We start from the raw sequence: 21,808 nt of genomic DNA on the forward strand, positions 1-21,808 counted from the left end.
CCACACGTGGAGACGCCTCCCAATTGCCATGCCAAGACTTGAGGAAAATCCCGAGGTGTCCCTGGCACCTAGACAGGAGTCCTGACATCCCTGAACAAACAGATGTCTAGAAGGGCCCTCCCCGTCGTAACTCGAAAATATACCCCAGTTTCCGGCCGCAACTCGAGAAAAACCATGAGACTTCCCACTCGCCGCGAGATGAGGCCCGATTCCCGTGCACTGCGTGTAGAGCAATTTCGTGTTCCACATCAAACATGAAAGGAGCCTTGATTTCCTTGATGGCACTCCAGAGAAAACCCAAGATCACTGTCTCAAGTCTAGAGGGATCCTGAGGTCAATGTAGCAACACGAAAGGGCTCCGCGGACCCGAAATCAACTCGAGATGAGAGCTTAGTCCCTGGCTTCGACTCAAGAGGAATACCAACTTTCCACAAGCACCTCAAGAGGAGGCTTCTCTCAGCTACAGGTATGTGAGAGGGACCCTGAGTTTGTGGCCTCAAGTGGAATGGACACCGAGATGCTCTGACTCGAAGTAAGGCCGGATATCCCTGCAGTGAATTGAATGCAGGCTCGTCTTGCATCTCCCAAGACGAAGGGATGTCTGAATCCCCTGTGGAGACCACAGAGAAAGACTTAGTTCTCCGCCTCATCGCGACCGGACGCCTCACATCCTTTGAAAACTCGAGAGGTCCGCGGAGATCAATGCTTCCAAAGGAGACGATGCCTGACTCCTCTGGAAAATGGATAGGAGTCCCAGGATCCCTGTGGTACGTGGAAAGGGACCCTGGGTCTCCCGCCTCACGTGGAGACGCGTCCCAATTGCCATGCCAAGATTCGAGGAGAATACCGAGGTGTCCCTCGCACCTAGGCAGGAGTCCTGATGTCGCTGAACAAACACGTGTCTGGAAGGGCCCTCCCCGTCGTAACTCGAGAATATACCCCAGGTTCCGGCCGCAACTCGAGAAAAACCATGAGACTTCCCCCTCGCCGTGAGATGAGGACCAATTCCCCTGCACTGCGTGCAGAGCAATTCCGTGTTCCACATCAAACGTGAAAGGAGCCTTGATTTCCTTGATGGCACTCCAGAGAAAACCCAAGATCACTGTCTCAAGTCTAGAGGGATCCTGAGGTCACTGGAGCAACACGAAAGGGCTCCATGGACCCCAAATCAACTCGAGATGAGAGCTTCGTCCCTGGCTTTGACTCAAGAGGAATACCAACTTTCCACAAGCACCTCAAGAGGAGGCTTCTCTCAGCTACAGGTATGTGAGAGGGACCCTGAGTTTGTGGCCTCAAGTGGAATGGACACCGAGATGCTCTGACTCGAAGTAAGGCTGGATATCCCTGCAGTGAATTGAATGCAGGCTCGTCTTGCATCTCCCAAGAAGAAGCGATGTCTGAATCCCCTGTGGAGACCACAGAGAAAGACCTAGATCTCCACCTCATCGAGACAGGAGGCCTCACATCCTTTGAAAACTCGAGAGGTCCGCGGAGATCAATGCTTCCAAAGGAGACGATGCCTGACTCCTGTTCAAAATGGATAGGAGTCCCAGGATCCCTGTGGCAGGTCGAAAGGGACCCTGGGTCTCCCGCCTCACGTGGAGACGCGTCCCAATTGCCATGCCAAGACTCGAGGAGAATCCCGAGGTGTCCCTCGCACCTAGGCAGGAGTCCTGACGTCGCTGAACAAACACGTGTCTGGAAGGGCCCTCCCCGTCGTAACTCGAGAATATACCCAGGTTCCGGGAGGAACTCAAGAAAAACAATGAGACTTCCCCCTCGCCGCGAGATGAGGCCCGATTCCCCTGCACTGCGTGCAGAGCAATTCCGTGTTCCACATCAAACGTGAAAGGAGCCTTGATTTCCTTGATGGCACTCCAGAGAAAACCCAAGATCACTGTCTCAAGTCTAGAGGGATGCTGAGGTCACTGGAGCAACATGAAAGGGCTCCGTGGACCCCAAATCAACTCGAGATGAGAGCTTCGTCCCTGGCTTTGACTCAAGAGGAATACCAACATTCCACAAGCACCTCAAGAGGAGGCTTCTCTCAGCTACAGGTATGTGAGAGGGACCCTGAGTTTGTGGCCTCAAGTGGAATGGACACCGAGATGCTCTGACTCGAAGTAAGGCCGGATATCCCTGCAGTGAATTGAATGCAGGCTCGTCTTGCATCTCCCAAGACGAAGGGATGTCTGAATCCCTGTGGAGACCACAGAGAAAGACCTAGTACTCCGCCTCATCGCGACCGGAGGCCTCACATCCTTTGAAAACTCGAGAGGTCCTCGGAGATCAATGCTTCCAAAGGAGACGATGCCTGACTCCTCTTGAAAATGGATAGGAGTCCCAGGATCCCTGTGGCACGTGGAAAGGGACCCTGGGTCTCCCGCCTCACGTGGAGACGCGTCCCAATTGCTATGCCAAGACTCGAGGAGAATCCCGAGGTGTCCCTCGCACCTAGGCAGGAGTCCTGACGTCGCTGAACAAACACGTGTCTGGAAGGGCCCTCCCCGTCGTAACTCTAGAATATACCCCAGGTTCCGGCCGCAACTCGAGAAAAACCATGAGACTTCCCCCTCGCCGCGAGATGAGGACCGATTCCCCTGCACTGCGTGCAGAGCAATTCCGTGTTCCACATCAAACGTGAAAGGAGCCTTGATTTCCTTGATGGCACTCCAGAGAAAACCCAAGATCACTGTCTCAAGTCTAGAGGGATCCTGAGGTCACTGGAGCAACACGAAAGGGCTCCGTGGACCCCAAATCAACTCGAGATGAGAGCTTAGTCCTTGGCTTCGACTCAAGAGGAATACCAACTTTCCACAAGCACCTCAAGAGGAGGCTTCTCTCAGCTACAGGTATGTGAGTGGTACCCTGAGTTTGTGGCCACAAGTGGAATGGACACGGAGATGCTCTGACTCGAAGTAAGGCCGGATATCCCTGCAATGAATTGAATGCAGGCTCCTCTTGCATCTCCCAAGACGAAGGGTTGTCTGAATCCCCTGTGGAGACCACAGAGAAAGACCTAGTCCTCCGCCTGATCGCGAACGGAGGCCTCACATCCTTTGAAAACTCGAGAGGTCTGCGGAGATCAATGCTTCCAATGGAGACGATGCCTGACTCCTCTTGAAAATGGATAGGAGTCCCAGGATCCCTGTGGCACGTGGAAAGGGACCCTGGGTCTCCGCCTCACATGGAGACGCGTCCCAATTGCCATGCCAAGACTCGAGGAGAATCCCGAGGTGTCCCTCGCACCTAGGCAGGAGTCCTGACGTCGCTGAACAAACACGTGTCTGGAAGGGCCCTCCCCGTCGTAACTCGAGAATATACCCCAGGTTCCGGCCGGAACTCAAGAAAAACCATGAGACTTCCCCCTCGCCACGAGATGAGGCCCGATTCCCCTGCACTGCGTGCAGAGCAATTCCGTGTTCCACATCAAACGTGAAAGGAGCCTTGATTTCCTTGATGGCACTCCAGAGAAAACCCAAGATCACTGTCTCAAGTCTAGAGGGATCCTGAGGTCACTGTAGCAACAAGAAAGGGCTCCGTGGACCCCAAATCAACTCGAGATGAGAGCTTAGTCCCTTGCTTCGACTCAAGAGGAATACCAACTTTCCACAAGCACCTCAAGAGGAGGCTTCTCTCAGCTACAGGTATGGGAGAGGGACCCTGAATCTGTGGCCTCAAGTGGAATGGACACTGAGATGCTCTGACTCGAAGTAAGGCCGGATATCCCTACAGTGAATTGAATGCAGGCTCGTCTTGCATCTCCCAAGACGAAGGGTTGTCTGAATCCCCTGTTGAGACCACAGAGAAAGAACTAGTTCTCTGCCTCATCGCGACCAGAGGCCTCACATGCTTTGAAAACACGAGAGGTCCACGGAGATCAATGCTTCCAAAGGAGACGATGCCTGACTCCTCTGGAAAATGGATAGGAGTCCCAGGATTCCTGTGGCACGTTGAAAGGGACCCTTTGGTCTGCTGCCACACGTGGAGACGCCTCCCAATTGCCATGCCAAGACTTGAGGAAAATCCCGAGGTGTCCCTGGCACCTAGACAGGAGTCCTGACATCCCTGAACAAACAGATGTCTAGAAGGGCCCTCCCCGTCGTAACTCGAAAATATACCCCAGTTTCCGGCCGCAACTCGAGAAAAACCATGAGACTTCCCCCTCGCCGCGAGATGAGGCCCGATTCCCGTGCACTGCGTGTAGAGCAATTTCGTGTTCCACATCAAACATGAAAGGAGCCTTGATTTCCTTGATGGCACTCCAGAGAAAACCCAAGATCACTGTCTCAAGTCTAGAGGGATCCTGAGGTCAATGTAGCAACACGAAAGGGCTCCGCGGACCCGAAATCAACTCGAGATGAGAGCTTAGTCCCTGGCTTCGACTCAAGAGGAATACCAACTTTCCACAAGCACCTCAAGAGGAGGCTTCTCTCAGCTACAGGTATGTGAGAGGGTCCCTGAGATTGTGGCCTCAAGTGGAATCGACACCGAAATGCTCTGACTCGAAGTAAGGCCGGATATCCCTGCAGTGAATTGAATGGAGGCTCGTCTTGCATCTCCCAAGACGAAGGGATGTCTGAATGCCCTGTGGAGACCACAGAGAAAGACCTAGTTCTCCTCCTCATCGCGACCGGAGACCTCACATCCTTTGAAAACTCGAGAGGTCCGCGGAGATCAATGCTTCCAAAGGAGACGATGCCTGACTCCTCTTGAAAATGGATAGGAGTCCCAGGATCCCTGTGGCACATGGAAAGGGACGCTGGGTCTCCTGCCTCACGTGGAGACGTGTCCCAATTGCCATGCCAAGACTCGAGGAGAATCCCGCGGTGTCCCTCGTACCTAGGCAGGAGTCCTGACGTCGCTCAGCAAACACATGTCTGGAAGGGCCCTCCCGGTCGTAACTCGAGAATATACCCCAGGTTCTGGCCGCAAGTCGAGAAAAACCATGAGACTTCCCCCTCGCCGCGAGATGAGGCCCGATTTCCCTGCACTGCGTGCAGAGCAATTCCGTGTTCCACATCAAATGTGAAAGGAGCCATGATTTCCTTGATGGCACTCCAGAGAAAACCCAAGATCACTGTCTCAAGTCTAGAGGGATCCTGAGGTCACTGTAGCAACACGAAAGGGCTCCGTGGACCCCAAATCAACTCGAGATGAGAGCTTAGTCCCTGGCTTCAACTCAAGAGGAATACGAACTTTCCACAAGCGCCTCAAGAGGAGGCTTCTCTCAGCTACATGTATGTGAGAGGGACCCTGAGTTTGTGGCCTCAAGTGGAATGGACACCGAGATGCTCTGACTCGAAGTAAGGCCGGATATCCCTGCAGTGAATTGAATGCAGGCTCGTCTTGCATCTCCCATGACGAAGGAATGTCTGAATCCCCTGTGGAGACCACAGAGAAAGACCTAGTTCCCCGCCTCATCGCGACCGGAGGCCTCACATCCTTTGAAAACTCCAGAGGTATGCGGACGTCAGTGCTTCAAAAGGAGACGATGCCTGACACCTCTTTAATATGGATAGTAGTCCCAGGATTCCTGTGGCAAGTGGAACGGGACCCCTGGTCTCCCCCCTCAGCTGGAGAGACATCCCAATTGCCCTGCCAAGCCTCGAGGAGAGTCCCGAGGTGTCGCTCACATCTAGGCACAAGTCCTGACGTCGCTTTCATATTTTTCAGACCTTTTCATGCTCTTCATATGTTTCACACCTTATCATGCTCTTCATATGTTTCACACCTTTCCATGCTCTTCTTATTTTTCAGACCTTTTTATGCTCCTTATATTTTTCAGACCTTTTCATGCTCTTCGTATTGTTCACAACTTTCCTGCTCCTCGTATTGTTCACACCAATTCATGCTCCTCGTATTGTTCACACCGTTTCATGCTCCTCATAATTTTCACACCTTTTCATGCTCTTCATATTTTTCACAGCATTTCATGCTCTTCATATTTTTCACACTTTTTCAATCACTTCATATTTTTCAGATCTTTTCATGTTCTTAAAATTTTTCAGACCTTTTCATGCTCTTCATAGTTTTCAGACTGTTTCATGCTCCTCGTATTTTTCTGATCTTTTCATGCTCTTCTTATTTTTCAGATCTTTTCATGCTCCTCGTATTTTTTAGACCTCCTCATGCTCTTAGTATTTTTCAGACCTCTTCATGCTCCTCTGATATTTCAGACCTATTCATGCTCTTTGTATTTTTCAGAACTCTTCATGCTACTCGTATTTTTCAGAAATTTTCATGCTCTTCATACTGTTCACACATTTTCATGCTCTTCGTATATTTCAGACCTTTTCAAGTTCTTGATATTTTTCAGACCTTTTCATGCTCTTCGTATTTTTCAGACCATTTCATGCTCCTCATATTTTTCACACCTTTTCATGCTCTTTGTAATATTTCACACCTGTTCATGCTCTTCGTGTTTTTGACACCTTTTCATACTCCTCGCATTTTTCACACCTTTTTATGCTCCTTCTATTTTTCAGACCTTTTCATGCTCCTCGTATTTTTCACACCGTTTAATGCTGTTCATATTTTTCACACCTTTTCATGCTCTTCGTATTTTTCACACCTTTTCATGCTCTTTTTATTTTTCACATCTTTTCATGGTCTTCGTAATTTTTTACAACTTTTCCTGCACTTCGTAATTTTTCACACCTTTTCATGCTCTTCGTATATTTCACACCTTTTCATGCTACTCGTATTTTTCAGACTTTTGCAAGCTCCTCGTATTTTTCAGACCTTTGCATGCTCCTCGTATTTTTCAGAACTTTTCACGCTCCTCGTGTTTTTCACAGCTTCTCATGCTCCTCACATTGTTCACACCTTTTCATACTCCTCATATTATTCACACCTTTTTATGCTCCTGGTATTTTTCAGACCTTTTCATGCTCCTCCTATTTTTCAGATCTTTTCATTCTGCTCGTAAATCACAGCTTTTTATGCTCCTGGTATTTTTCACACCTTTTCATGCTCTTCATATTTACACACCGTTTCATACTCTTCATATTTTTCACACCATTTCATGAACCTCATATTGTTCACAACTTTTCATGCTCTTCATAGTTTTCAAACCTTTGCATGCTCTTCGTATGTTTCAGAATTTTTCATGCTCTTCGTATTGTTCACAGCTTTTCATGCTCCTGGTATTTTTCACACCTTTTCACGCTCTTCATATTTTTCAGAACTTTTCAAGCTCTTCCTATTTTTCACAGCGTTTCATGCACTTTGTATTTTTCACACCGTTTAATGCTCTTCATATTTTTCACACCTTTTCATGCTCTTTGTATTTTTCACAGCTTTTCATGCTCTTTGTATTTTTCACATCTTTTCATGGTCTTCCTAATTTTTCACAACTTTTCATGCACTTCATAATTTTTCACACCTTTTCATGCTCTTTGTATATTTCACACCTTTTCATGCTTTTTGTATTATTCACACCTTTTCATGCTCCTTGTATGTTTTAGACCCTTTCATGCTCCTCGTATTATTCACACCTTTTCATGCTCCTCGTATATTTTAGACCTTTTCATGCTACTCGTATTTTTCAGACCTTTGCAAGCTCCTTGTATTTTTCAGACCTTTGCATGCTCCTCGTATTTTTCAGACCTTTTCACGCTCCTTGTGTTTTTCACAACTTCCCATGCTCCTCATATTGTTCACACCTTTTCATACTCCTCATATTATTCACAACTTTTTATGCTTCTGGTATTTTTCAGACCTTTTCATGCTCCTCTCATTTTTCACACCTTTTCATGCTCCTCCTATTTTTCAGAACTTTTCATTCTCCTCGTAAATCACAGCTTTTCATGCTCCTGGTATTTTTCACACCTTTTCATGCTTTTCATACTTTACACACCGTTTCATGCTCTTCATATTTTTCACACCATTTCATGAACCTCATATTGTTCACAACTTTTCATGCTCTTCATAGTTTTCAGACCTTTACATGCTCTTCGTATTTTTCACAGCTTTTCATGCTTCTGGTATTTTTCACACCTTTTCATGTTCTTCTTATACTTCAGAACTTTTCAAGCTCTTGATATTTTTCAGACTTTTTCAAGCTCTTCGTAGTTTTCATAACCTTTCATGCTCTGCACATTTTTCACACCGTTTCAGGCTCTTCGTATGTTTCACACCTTTTCATGCACTTCGTGTTTTTCACAACTTTTCATGCTCTTCGTATTTTTCACACCTCTTCAGGCTCTTCGAAATTTTTCACACTTTTTCATGCTCTTCATATTTTTCACACATTTTCATCCTCTTCTCATTTTTCACACCGTTTCATGCTCAATGTATTTTTCAGACCTTTTCATGCTCTTTGTATTTTTCAGACCTTTTCATGCTCCTCGTATTTTTAGACCTTTGCATGTTCCTCATATTTTTCTGAACTTTTCACGCTCCTCGTATTTTTCACAACTTCTCATTCTCCTCATATTGTTCACACCTTTCATACTCCTCATATTATTCACAACTTTTCATGCTCATTATATTTTTCACACCTTTTCAGCTCTTCATATTTTTCAGAAATTTTCATGCTCTTCATGCTCTTCGTATTTTTCAGACCTTTTCATGCTCTTCGTATTTTTCAGAACTTTTCATGCTCTTCGTATTTTTCACACCTTTTTATGCTCTTGATATTTTTCAGAAGTTTTCATGTTCTTGATATTTTTCAGACCTTTTCATGCTCTTCAATTTTTCACAACTTTTCATGCCTTTCATATTTTTCAGACCTTTTCATTCTCTTGATATTTTTCAGACCTTTTCATGCTCTTCGTATTTTTCAGACCTTTTCATGCTCTTCATATTTTTTACAGCTTTTCATGCTCTTCTTATTTTTCACACCATTTCATGCTCCTCATATATTTCACATCTTTTCATGAGCTTCATGTTGTCACACCGTTTCATGCTCCTCAGATTTTTCACACCTTTTCATGCTCTTCATATTTTTCAGACCTTTTCATGCTCCACATATTATTCACACGTTTACATGCTCTTCATATTTTACACAACTTCTCATGCTCTTCTTATTTTTTAAACCTTTTCTTGCTCTTCTTATTTTTCACACCGTTTCATGCTCTTCATATTTTTCACACCTTGTCATGCTTTTCAAATTTTTCACACCTTTTCATGCTCTTCGTATTTTTTAAACCTTTTCTTGCTCCTCATATTTTACACAACTTTTCATGCTCTTCATATTTTTTAAACCTTTTCTTGCTCTTCATATTTTACACACCGTTTCATGCTCTTCATATTTTTCACACCTTGTCATGCCTTTCAAATTTTTTACACCTTTTCATGCTCTTCGTATTTATCAGATGTTTTCATGATCTTCTTATTTTTCACACCGTTTCATGCTCTTCATATTTTTCACACCTTTTCATGCTCTTCATATTTTTCACACCTTGTCATGCTTTTCAAATTTTTCACACCTTTTCATGCTCTTCGTATTTTTTAAACCTTTTCTTGCTCCTCATATTTTACACAACTTTTCATGCTCTTCATATTTTTTAAACCTTTTCTTGCTCTTCATATTTTACACACCGTTTCATGCTCTTCATATTTTTCACACCTTGTCATGCTTTTCAAATTTTTTACACCTTTTCATGCTCTTCGTATTTTTCAGGTTTTATCATTCTCTTCGTATTTTTCAGATCTTTTCATGCTCTTTGTATTTTTCACACCGTTTCATGCTCTTCGTATTTATCAGATGTTTTCATGATCTTCTTATTTTTCACACCATTTCATGCTTTTCGTATTTATCAGAACTTTTCGTGATCTCCATATTTTTCAGAACTTTTCATGCTCTTCGCATTTTTCACACCGTTTCATGCACTTCATATTTTTCACACCTTTTCATGCTATTCATATTTTTCACACTGTTTCATAATCTTCATATTTTTCACTTCTTTTCATGCTCTTCATATATTTCACACTGTTTCATGCTCTTCATATGTTCACACCATTACATGCTCCTCATATTTATCATAGTTTCATGCTCTTCAAATTTTTCACACCTTTACATGCTCCTCATATTTTTGACACCATTTCTTGCTCCTCGTATTTTTCAGAACTTTTCATGCTCTTCATATTTTTCACACCTTTACATGCTCCTCATATTTTTGACACCTTTTCTTGCTCCTCATATTTTTCACACCGTTTCATGCTCTTCATATTTTTCACACCTTTTCCTGCTCTTCATATTTTTCATACCGTTTCATGCTCTTCATATTCTCACACTGTTTCATGCTCCTCATATTTTTCAGACCTTTTCATGGTCCTCGTATTTTTCAGACCTTTTCATGCTCCTCATAATTTTCAGACCTTGGCATGCTCCTCGTATTTTCCAGACCTTTTCATCCTCCTCATATTTTTCACACCTTTTCACGCTCTTCGTATTTTTCAGGCCTTTGCATGCTCCCTGTATTTTTCACACATTTTCATGCTCCTCGTATTTTTCAGAACTTTTCATGCTCCTCATATTTTGCACACCTTTTCATGCTCTTCGTATTTTTCAGACGTTTGCATGCTCTTCGTATTTTTCAGACCTTTTCATGCTCTTGATAGTTTTGAAACCTTTTCAGGCTCCTCGTATTTTTCAGACCTTTTCATGCTCCTCGTATTTTTCACACATTTCCATGCTCCTCGTATTTTTCACACCTTTTCACGACCCTTGTATTTTTCAGACCTTTCCATGCTCCTCGTATTTTTCACACCGTTTCATGCTCTTCATATTTTCAGATAGTTTCATGCTCCTCATATTTTTCACACGTTTCATGCTCTTCATATTTTTCAGAAAGCTCTTTGTATTTTTCAGACTTTTTCATGTTCTTGGTAATTTTTCACATCTTTTAATGCTCTCTGAATTTTTCACAACTTTTCATGCTTTTCGTGATTTTTCACAACGTTTCATGCTCTTCATATTTTTCACACCGTTTGATGCGTTTGTACTTTTCACACTTTTTCATGCTCTTTGTATTTTTCACACATTTTAATGCTCTTCGTATATTTCACACCTTTTCATGCACTTCGTATGATTCACACCTTTTCATGCTCTTCATATTTTTCACACCGTTTCATGCTCTTCATATTTTTCACACCTTTTCATGCTCTTCATATTTTTCACACCGTTTCATGCTGTTCATATTGTTCACAACTTTTCAGGCTCCCCGTATTTTTCAGACCTTTTCATGCTCCTTGTGTTTTTCAGACCTTTTCATTCTCCTCGTATTTTTCAGACCTTTTCATCCTCCTCGTATTTATCAGACCTTTTCATGCTTCTCGTATTTTTCACACCTTTTCATGCTCCTCATATTTTTCACACTTTTTCATTCTCCTCGTATTTTTCACACCTTTATATGCTCTTTGTATTTTTCACACCTTTTCATGCTCTTCCTGTTTTCCACACCTTTTCATGCTCTCCATGTTTTTCACACCGTTTCTTGCTCTTCGTGTTTTTCACACATTTCATGCTCCTATTTTTCACACTTTTCATGCTCTTCATATTTTTCACACCTTTTCATGCTCCTCGTATTTTTCACACTTTTTCATGCTCCTCATATTTTTCATTCATTTTCATGCTCCTCGTATTTTTCAGACCTTTTCATGCTCCTCGTATTTTTCAGACCTTGCCTGGTCCTCGTATTTTATAGACCTTTCCATGCTCTTACTATTTTTCAGACATCTTCATGCTCCTCTTATTTTTCCGACCTATTCATGCTCTTCGTATTTTTCAGAACTCTTCATGCTACTCGTATTTTTCAGAACTCTTCATGCTCTTCATACTGTTCACACGTTTTCATGCTCTTCGTATATTTCAGACCTTTTCAAATTCTTGATATTTTTCAGACCATTTCATGATCCTCATATTTTTCACACCTTTTCATGCTCTTTGTAATATTTCACACCTGTTCATGCTCTTCGTATTTTTGACACCTTTTCATACTCCTCGTATTTTTCACACCTTTTCATGCTCCTCGTATTTTTCAGACCTTTTCATGCTCCCCGTATTTTTCAGACCTTTTTATGCTACTTCTATTTTTCAGACCTTTACATGCTCCTCGTATTTTTCACACCTTTTCATGCTCTTCGTGATTTTCACGCATTTTCATGGTTCTCGTATTTTTTACACCATTTCATGTTCCTCGTTTTTTTTCAGACCTTTTCATGCTCCTCGTATTTTTCACACATTTTCATGCTCCTCGTATTTTTCACACCTTTGCATGCTCTTCGTGATTTTCACGCCTTTTCATGCTCTTTGTATTTTTCAGACCTTTTCATGCTCCGGGTATTTTTCAGAACTTTGCATGCTCTTCATATTTTTCAGAATTTTTCAACCTCCTCGTATTTTTCAGATCTTTTCATGCTCCTCAAATTTTTCAGACCTTTCAAGCTCCTCTTTTTTTTCAGACCTTTTCATGCTCCTCATATTTTTCACACCTTTTCATGCTCTTCATATAGTTCACACCTTTTCATGCTCTTCATATTGTTCAGAACTTTTCATGCTCCTCGTATTTTTCACAACTTCTCATGCTCCTCATATTGTTCACACCTTTTCATGCCCGTCATAATATTCACACATTTTCATGCTCTTCATATTTTTCACAACTTTTCATGCTCTTCATATTTTTCAGAACTTTTCATTCTCTTCATGCTCTTCGTATTTTCAGACCTATTCATGCTCCTCCTATTTTTCAGACCTTTTCATATTCTGCGTATTTTTCACACCTTTTCTTGCTCTTCATATTTTACACACCGTTTCATGCTCTTCATATTTTTCACACCATTTCATTAACCTTATATTATTCACACCTTTTCATGCTCTTCATATTTTACACACCGTTTCAGGCTCTTCGTATATTTCACACCTTTTCATGCACTTCGTATTTTTCACAAATTTTCATGCTCTTCGTATTTTTCAAACCTTTTCAGGCTCTTCGAAATTTTTCACCCCTTTTCATGCTCTTCGTATTTTTCACACCCTGTCGTGCTCTTCATATTTTTTACATCTTTTCATCCTCTTCGTATTTGTCCCATCTTTTCATGTTCTTCGTATTTTTCAGAACTTTTCATGCTCTTCGTATTTTTCACACTATTTCATGCTCTTCGTATTTTTCAGACATTCTGATGCTTCGTATTTTTCACAGCGTTTCATGCACTTCGTATTTTTCACACCTTTTCATGCTCTTCATATTTTTCACACCTTTTCATGTTCTTCGTATTTTTCACACCTTTTCATGCTCTTTTTATTTTTCACATCTGTTCATGGTCTTCGTAATTTTTCACAAATTTTCATGCACTTTGTAATTTTTCACACCTTTTCATGCTCTTCGTATTTTTCACACCTTTTCATGCTTTTCGTATTATTCACACCTTTTCATGCTCCTTGTATATTTTAGACCTTTTCATGCTCCTCGTATTATTCACACCTTTTCATGCTCCTCGTATATTTTAGACCTTTTCATGCTACTCGTATTTTTCAGACGTTTGCACGCTCCTCGTATTTTTCAGACCTTTGCATGCTCCTCGTATTTTTCAGAACTTTTCACGCTCCTCGTGTTTTTCACAACTTCTCATGCTCCTCATATTGTTCACACCTTTTCATACTCCTCATATTATTCACAACTTTTTATGCTTCTGGTATTTTTCAGACCTTTTCATGCGCCTCCTATTTTTCAGAACTTTTCATTGTCCTTGTAAATCACAGCTTTTCATGCTCCTGGTATTTTTCACACCGTTTCATGCTCTTCATATTTTACACACCGTTTCATGCTCTTCATATTTTTCACACCATTTCATGAACCTCATATTGTTCACAACTTTTCATGCTCTTCATAGTTTTCAAACCTTTACATGCTCTTCGTATGTTTCAGAATTTTTCATGCTCTTCGTATTGTTCACAGCTTTTCATGCTCCTGGTATTTTTCACACCTTTTCATGCTCTTCATATTTTTCAGAACTTTTCAAGCTCTTCCTATTTTTCACAGCGTTTCATGCACTTCGTATTTTTCACACCGTTTAATGCTCTTCATATTTTTCACACCTTTTCATGCTCTTTGTATTTTTCACCTTTTCATGCTCTTTGTATTTTTCACATCTTTTCATGTTCCTCGTAATTTTTCACAACTTTTCTTGCACTTCGTAATTTTTCACACCTTTTCATGCTCTTCGTATTTTTCACAACTTTTCGTGCTTTTTGTATTATTCACACCTTTTCATGCTCCTTGTATATTTTAGACCTTTTCATGCTCCTCGTATTATTCACACCTTTTCATGCTCCTCGTATATTTTAGACCTTTTCATGCTACTCGTATTTTTCAGACCTTTGCAAGCTCCTCGTATTTTTCAGACCTTTGCATGCTCCTCGTATTTTTCAGACCTTTTCACACTCCTTGTGTTTTTCACAACTTCCCATGCTCCTCATATTGTTCACACCTTTTCATACTCCTCATATTATTCACAACTTTTTATGCTCCTGGTATTTTTCAGACCTTTTCATGCTCCTCGCATTTTTCACACCTTTTCATGCTCCTCCTATTTTTCAGAACTTTTCATTCTCCTCGTAAATCACAGCTTTTCATGCTCCTGGTATTTTTCAAACCTTTTCATGCTCTTCATATTTTACACACCGTTTCATGCTCTTCATATTTTTCACACCATTTCATGAACCTCATATTGTTCACAACTTTTCATGCTCTTCATATTTTTCACACCTTTACATGCTCCTCATATTTTTGACACCTTTTCTTGCTCCTCATATTTTTCACACCGTTTCATGCTCTTCATATTTTTCACACCTTTTCCTGCTCTTCATATTTTTCATACCGTTTCATGCTCTTCATATTCTCACACTGTTTCATGCTCCTCATATTTTTCAGACCTTTTCATGGTCCTCGTATTTTTCAGACCTTTTCATGCTCCTCATAATTTTCAGACCTTGGCATGCTCCTCGTATTTTCCAGACCTTTTCATCCTCCTCATATTTTTCACACCTTTTCACGCTCTTCGTATTTTTCAGGCCTTTGCATGCTCCCTGTATTTTTCACACATTTTCATGCTCCTCGTATTTTTCAGAACTTTTCATGCTCCTCATATTTTGCACACCTTTTCATGCTCTTCGTATTTTTCAGACGTTTGCATGCTCTTCGTATTTTTCAGACCTTTTCATGCTCTTGATAGTTTTGAAACCTTTTCAGGCTCCTCGTATTTTTCAGACCTTTTCATGCTCCTCGTATTTTTCACACATTTCCATGCTCCTCGTATTTTTCACACCTTTTCACGACCCTTGTATTTTTCAGACCTTTCCATGCTCCTCGTATTTTTCACACCGTTTCATGCTCTTCATATTTTCAGATAGTTTCATGCTCCTCATATTTTTTACACGTTTCATGCTCTTCATATTTTTCAGAAAGCTCTTTGTATTTTTCAGACTTTTTCATGTTCTTGGTAATTTTTCACATCTTTTAATGCTCTCTGAATTTTTCACAACTTTTCATGCTTTTCGTGATTTTTCACAACGTTTCATGCTCTTCATATTTTTCACACCGTTTGATGCGTTTGTACTTTTCACACTTTTTCATGCTCTTTGTATTTTTCACACATTTTAATGCTCTTCGTATATTTCACACCTTTTCATGCACTTCGTATGATTCACACCTTTTCATGCTCTTCATATTTTTCACACCGTTTCATGCTCTTCATATTTTTCACACCTTTTCATGCTCTTCATATTTTTCACACCGTTTCATGCTGTTCATATTGTTCACAACTTTTCAGGCTCCCCGTATTTTTCAGACCTTTTCATGCTCCTTGTGTTTTTCAGACCTTTTCATTCTCCTCGTATTTTTCAGACCTTTTCATCCTCCTCGTATTTATCAGACCTTTTCATGCTTCTCGTATTTTTCACACCTTTTCATGCTCCTCATATTTTTCACACTTTTTCATTCTCCTCGTATTTTTCACACCTTTATATGCTCTTTGTATTTTTCACACCTTTTCATGCTCTTCCTGTTTTCCACACCTTTTCATGCTCTCCATGTTTTTCACACCGTTTCTTGCTCTTCGTGTTTTTCACACATTTCATGCTCCTATTTTTCACACTTTTCATGCTCTTCATATTTTTCACACCTTTTCATGCTCCTCGTATTTTTCACACTTTTTCATGCTCCTCATATTTTTCATTCATTTTCATGCTCCTCGTATTTTTCAGACCTTTTCATGCTCCTCGTATTTTTCAGACCTTGCCTGGTCCTCGTATTTTATAGACCTTTCCATGCTCTTACTATTTTTCAGACATCTTCATGCTCCTCTTATTTTTCCGACCTATTCATGCTCTTCGTATTTTTCAGAACTCTTCATGCTACTCGTATTTTTCAGAACTCTTCATGCTCTTCATACTGTTCACACGTTTTCATGCTCTTCGTATATTTCAGACCTTTTCAAATTCTTGATATTTTTCAGACCATTTCATGATCCTCATATTTTTCACACCTTTTCATGCTCTTTGTAATATTTCACACCTGTTCATGCTCTTCGTATTTTTGACACCTTTTCATACTCCTCGTATTTTTCACACCTTTTCATGCTCCTCGTATTTTTCAGACCTTTTCATGCTCCCCGTATTTTTCAGACCTTTTTATGTTACTTCTATTTTTCAGACCTTTACATGCTCCTCGTATTTTTCACACCTTTTCATGCTCTTCGTGATTTTCACGCATTTTCATGGTTCTCGTATTTTTTACACCATTTCATGTTCCTCGTTTTTTTTCAGACCTTTTCATGCTCCTCATATTTTTCACACATTTTCATGCTCCTCGTATTTTTCACACCTTTGCATGCTCTTCGTGATTTTCACGCCTTTTCATGCTCTTTGTATTTTTCAGACCTTTTCATGCTCCGGGTATTTTTCAGAACTTTGCATGCTCTTCATATTTTTCAGAATTTTTCAACCTCCTCGTATTTTTCAGATCTTTTCATGCTCCTCAAATTTTTCAGACCTTTCAAGCTCCTCTTTTTTTTCAGACCTTTTCATGCTCCTCATATTTTTCACACCTTTTCATGCTCTTCATATAGTTCACACCTTTTCATGCTCTTCATATTGTTCAGAACTTTTCATGCTCCTCGTATTTTTCACAACTTCTCATGCTCCTCATATTGTTCACACCTTTTCATGCCCGTCATAATATTCACACATTTTCATGCTCTTCATATTTTTCACAACTTTTCATGCTCTTCATATTTTTCAGAACTTTTCATTCTCTTCATGCTCTTCGTATTTTCAGACCTATTCATGCTCCTCCTATTTTTCAGACCTTTTCATATTCTGCGTATTTTTCACACCTTTTCTTGCTCTTCATATTTTACACACCGTTTCATGCTCTTCATATTTTTCACACCATTTCATTAACCTTATATTATTCACACCTTTTCATGCTCTTCATATTTTACACACCGTTTCAGGCTCTTCGTATATTTCACACCTTTTCATGCACTTCGTATTTTTCACAAATTTTCATGCTCTTCGTATTTTTCAAACCTTTTCAGGCTCTTCGAAATTTTTCACCCCTTTTCATGCTCTTCGTATTTTTCACACCCTGTCGTGCTCTTCATATTTTTTACATCTTTTCATCCTCTTCGTATTTGTCCCATCTTTTCATGTTCTTCGTATTTTTCAGAACTTTTCATGCTCTTCGTATTTTTCACACTATTTCATGCTCTTCGTATTTTTCAGACATTCTGATGCTTCGTATTTTTCACAGCGTTTCATGCACTTCGTATTTTTCACACCTTTTCATGCTCTTCATATTTTTCACACCTTTTCATGTTCTTCGTATTTTTCACACCTTTTCATGCTCTTTTTATTTTTCACATCTGTTCATGGTCTTCGTAATTTTTCACAAATTTTCATGCACTTTGTAATTTTTCACACCTTTTCATGCTCTTCGTATTTTTCACACCTTTTCATGCTTTTCGTATTATTCACACCTTTTCATGCTCCTTGTATATTTTAGACCTTTTCATGCTCCTCGTATTATTCACACCTTTTCATGCTCCTCGTATATTTTAGACCTTTTCATGCTACTCGTATTTTTCAGACGTTTGCAAGCTCCTCGTATTTTTCAGACCTTTGCATGCTCCTCGTATTTTTCAGAACTTTTCACGCTCCTCGTGTTTTTCACAACTTCTCATGCTCCTCATATTGTTCACACCTTTTCATACTCCTCATATTATTCACAACTTTTTATGCTTCTGGTATTTTTCAGACCTTTTCATGCGCCTCCTATTTTTCAGAACTTTTCATTGTCCTTGTAAATCACAGCTTTTCATGCTCCTGGTATTTTTCACACCGTTTCATGCTCTTCATATTTTACACACCGTTTCATGCTCTTCATATTTTTCACACCATTTCATGAACCTCATATTGTTCACAACTTTTCATGCTCTTCATAGTTTTCAAACCTTTACATGCTCTTCGTATGTTTCAGAATTTTTCATGCTCTTCGTATTGTTCACAGCTTTTCATGCTCCTGGTATTTTTCACACCTTTTCATGCTCTTCATATTTTTCAGAACTTTTCAAGCTCTTCCTATTTTTCACAGCGTTTCATGCACTTCGTATTTTTCACACCGTTTAATGCTCTTCATATTTTTCACACCTTTTCATGCTCTTTGTATTTTTCACCTTTTCATGCTCTTTGTATTTTTCACATCTTTTCATGTTCCTCGTAATTTTTCACAACTTTTCTTGCACTTCGTAATTTTTCACACCTTTTCATGCTCTTCGTATTTTTCACAACTTTTCGTGCTTTTTGTATTATTCACACCTTTTCATGCTCCTTGTATATTTTAGACCTTTTCATGCTCCTCGTATTATTCACACCTTTTCATGCTCCTCGTATATTTTAGACCTTTTCATGCTACTCGTATTTTTCAGACCTTTGCAAGCTCCTCGTATTTTTCAGACCTTTGCATGCTCCTCGTATTTTTCAGACCTTTTCACACTCCTTGTGTTTTTCACAACTTCCCATGCTCCTCATATTGTTCACACCTTTTCATACTCCTCATATTATTCACAACTTTTTATGCTCCTGGTATTTTTCAGACCTTTTCATGCTCCTCGCATTTTTCACACCTTTTCATGCTCCTCCTATTTTTCAGAACTTTTCATTCTCCTCGTAAATCACAGCTTTTCATGCTCCTGGTATTTTTCAAACCTTTTCATGCTCTTCATATTTTACACACCGTTTCATGCTCTTCATATTTTTCACACCATTTCATGAACCTCATATTGTTCACAACTTTTCATGCTCTTCATAGTTTTCAGACCTTTACATGCTCTTCGTAGTTTTCAGAATTTTTCTTGCTCTTCGTATTTTTCACACCTTTTCATGCTCCTGGTATTTTTCACACCTTTTCATGCTCTTCATATACTTCAGAACTTTTCAAGCTCTTGATATTTTTCAGACCTTTTCAAGCTCTTCGTAGTTTTCACAACCTTTCATGCTCTGCACATTTTTCACACCATTTCAGGCTCTTCGTATGTTTCACACCTTTTCAAGCACTTCGTATTTTTCACAACTTTTCATGCTCTTCGTATTTTTCACACCTCTTCAGGCTCTTCGAAATTTTTCACACCTTTTCATATTTTTCACACCTTTTCATCCTCTTCTCATTTTTCCGTTTCATGCTCTTTGTATTTTTCAGACCTTTTCATGCTCCTCGTATTTTTCAGACCTTTGCATGCTCCTCGTATTTTTCTGAACTTTTCACACTCCTCGTATTTTTCACAACTTCTCATCCTCCTCATATTGTTCACAACTTTCATACTCCTCATATTATTCACAACTTTTCATGCTCATTATATTTTTCACACCTTTTCAGCTCTTCATATTTTTCAGAAATTTTCATGCTCTTCATGCTCTTCGTATTTTCAGAACTTTTCATGCTCTTCATATTTTTCATACCTTTTCATGCTCTTGATATTTTTCAGAAGTTTTCATGTTCTTGATATTTTTCAGACCTTTTCATGCTCTTCAATTTTTCACAACTTTTCATGCCTTTCATATTTTTCAGACCTTTTCAATCTCTTGATATTTTTCAGACCTTTTCATGCTCCTCCTATTTTTCAGAACTTTTCATGCTCTTCGTATTTTTCCCACCTTTTCATGCTCTTTGTATTTTTCACACCTTTTCATGCTCTTCATATTTTTCACACCTTTTCATGCTCTTCATATTTTTTAGAGCTTTTCATGCTCTTCTTATTTTTCACACCATTTCATGCTCCTCATATTTTTCACATCATTTCATGAGCTTCATATTGTCACACCGTTTCATGCTCCTCAGATTTTTCACAGCTTTTCATGCTCTTCACATTTTTCAGACCTTTTCATGCTCCACATATTTTTCACACGTTTACATGCTCTTCATATTTTACACAACTTCTCATGCTCTTCTTATTTTTTAAACCTTTTCTTGCTCTTCTTATTTTTCACACCGTTTCATGCTCTTCATATTTTTCACACCTTGTCATGCTTTTCAAATTTTTCACACCTTTTCATGCTCTTCGTATTTTTTAAACCTTTTCTTGCTCCTCATATTTTACACAACTTTTCATGCTCTTCATATTTTTTAAACCTTTTCTTGCTCTTCATATTTTACACACCGTTTCATGCTCTTCATATTTTTCACACCTTGTCATGCTTTTCAAATTTTTTACACCTTTTCATGCTCTTCGTATTTTTCAGGTTTTATCATTCTCTTCGTATTTTTCAGATCTTTTCATGCTCTTTGTATTTTTCACACCGTTTCATGCTCTTCGTATTTATCAGATGTTTTCATGATCTTCTTATTTTTCACACCATTTCATGCTTTTCGTATTTATCAGAACTTTTCGTGATCTCCATATTTTTCAGAACTTTTCATGCTCTTCGCATTTTTCACACCGTTTCATGCACTTCATATTTTTCACACCTTTTCATGCTATTCATATTTTTCACACTGTTTCATAATCTTCATATTTTTCACTTCTTTTCATGCTCTTCATATATTTCACACTGTTTCATGCTCTTCATATGTTCACACCATTACATGCTCCTCATATTTATCATAGTTTCATGCTCTTCAAATTTTTCACACCTTTACATGCTCCTCATATTTTTGACACCATTTCTTGCTCCTCGTATTTTTCAGAACTTTTCATGCTCTTCATATTTTTCACACCTTTACATGCTCCTCATATTTTTGACACCTTTTCTTGCTCCTCATATTTTTCACACCGTTTCATGCTCTTCATATTTTTCACACCTTTTCCTGCTCTTCATATTTTTCATACCGTTTCATGCTCTTCATATTCTCGCACTGTTTCATGCTCCTCATATTTTTCAGACCTTTTCATGGTCCTCGTATTTTTCAGACCTTTTCATGCTCCTCATAATTTTCAGACCTTGGCATGCTCCTCGTATTTTCCAGACCTTTTCATCCTCCTCATATTTTTCACACCTTTTCACGCTCTTCGTATTTTTCAGGCCTTTGCATGCTCCCTGTATTTTTCACACATTTTCATGCTCCTCGTATTTTTCAGAACTTTTCATGCTCCTCATATTTTGCACACCTTTTCATGCTCTTCGTATTTTTCAGACGTTTGCATGCTCTTCGTATTTTTCAGACCTTTTCATGCTCTTGATAGTTTTGAAACCTTTTCAGGCTCCTCGTATTTTTCAGACCTTTTCATGCTCCTCGTATTTTTCACACATTTCCATGCTCCTCGTATTTTTCACACCTTTTCACGACCCTTGTATTTTTCAGACCTT

This window comes from Dama dama, chromosome 6 (assembly GCF_033118175.1).
Source record: "Dama dama isolate Ldn47 chromosome 6, ASM3311817v1, whole genome shotgun sequence".
Classification (NCBI taxonomy): Eukaryota; Metazoa; Chordata; class Mammalia; order Artiodactyla; family Cervidae; genus Dama; species Dama dama.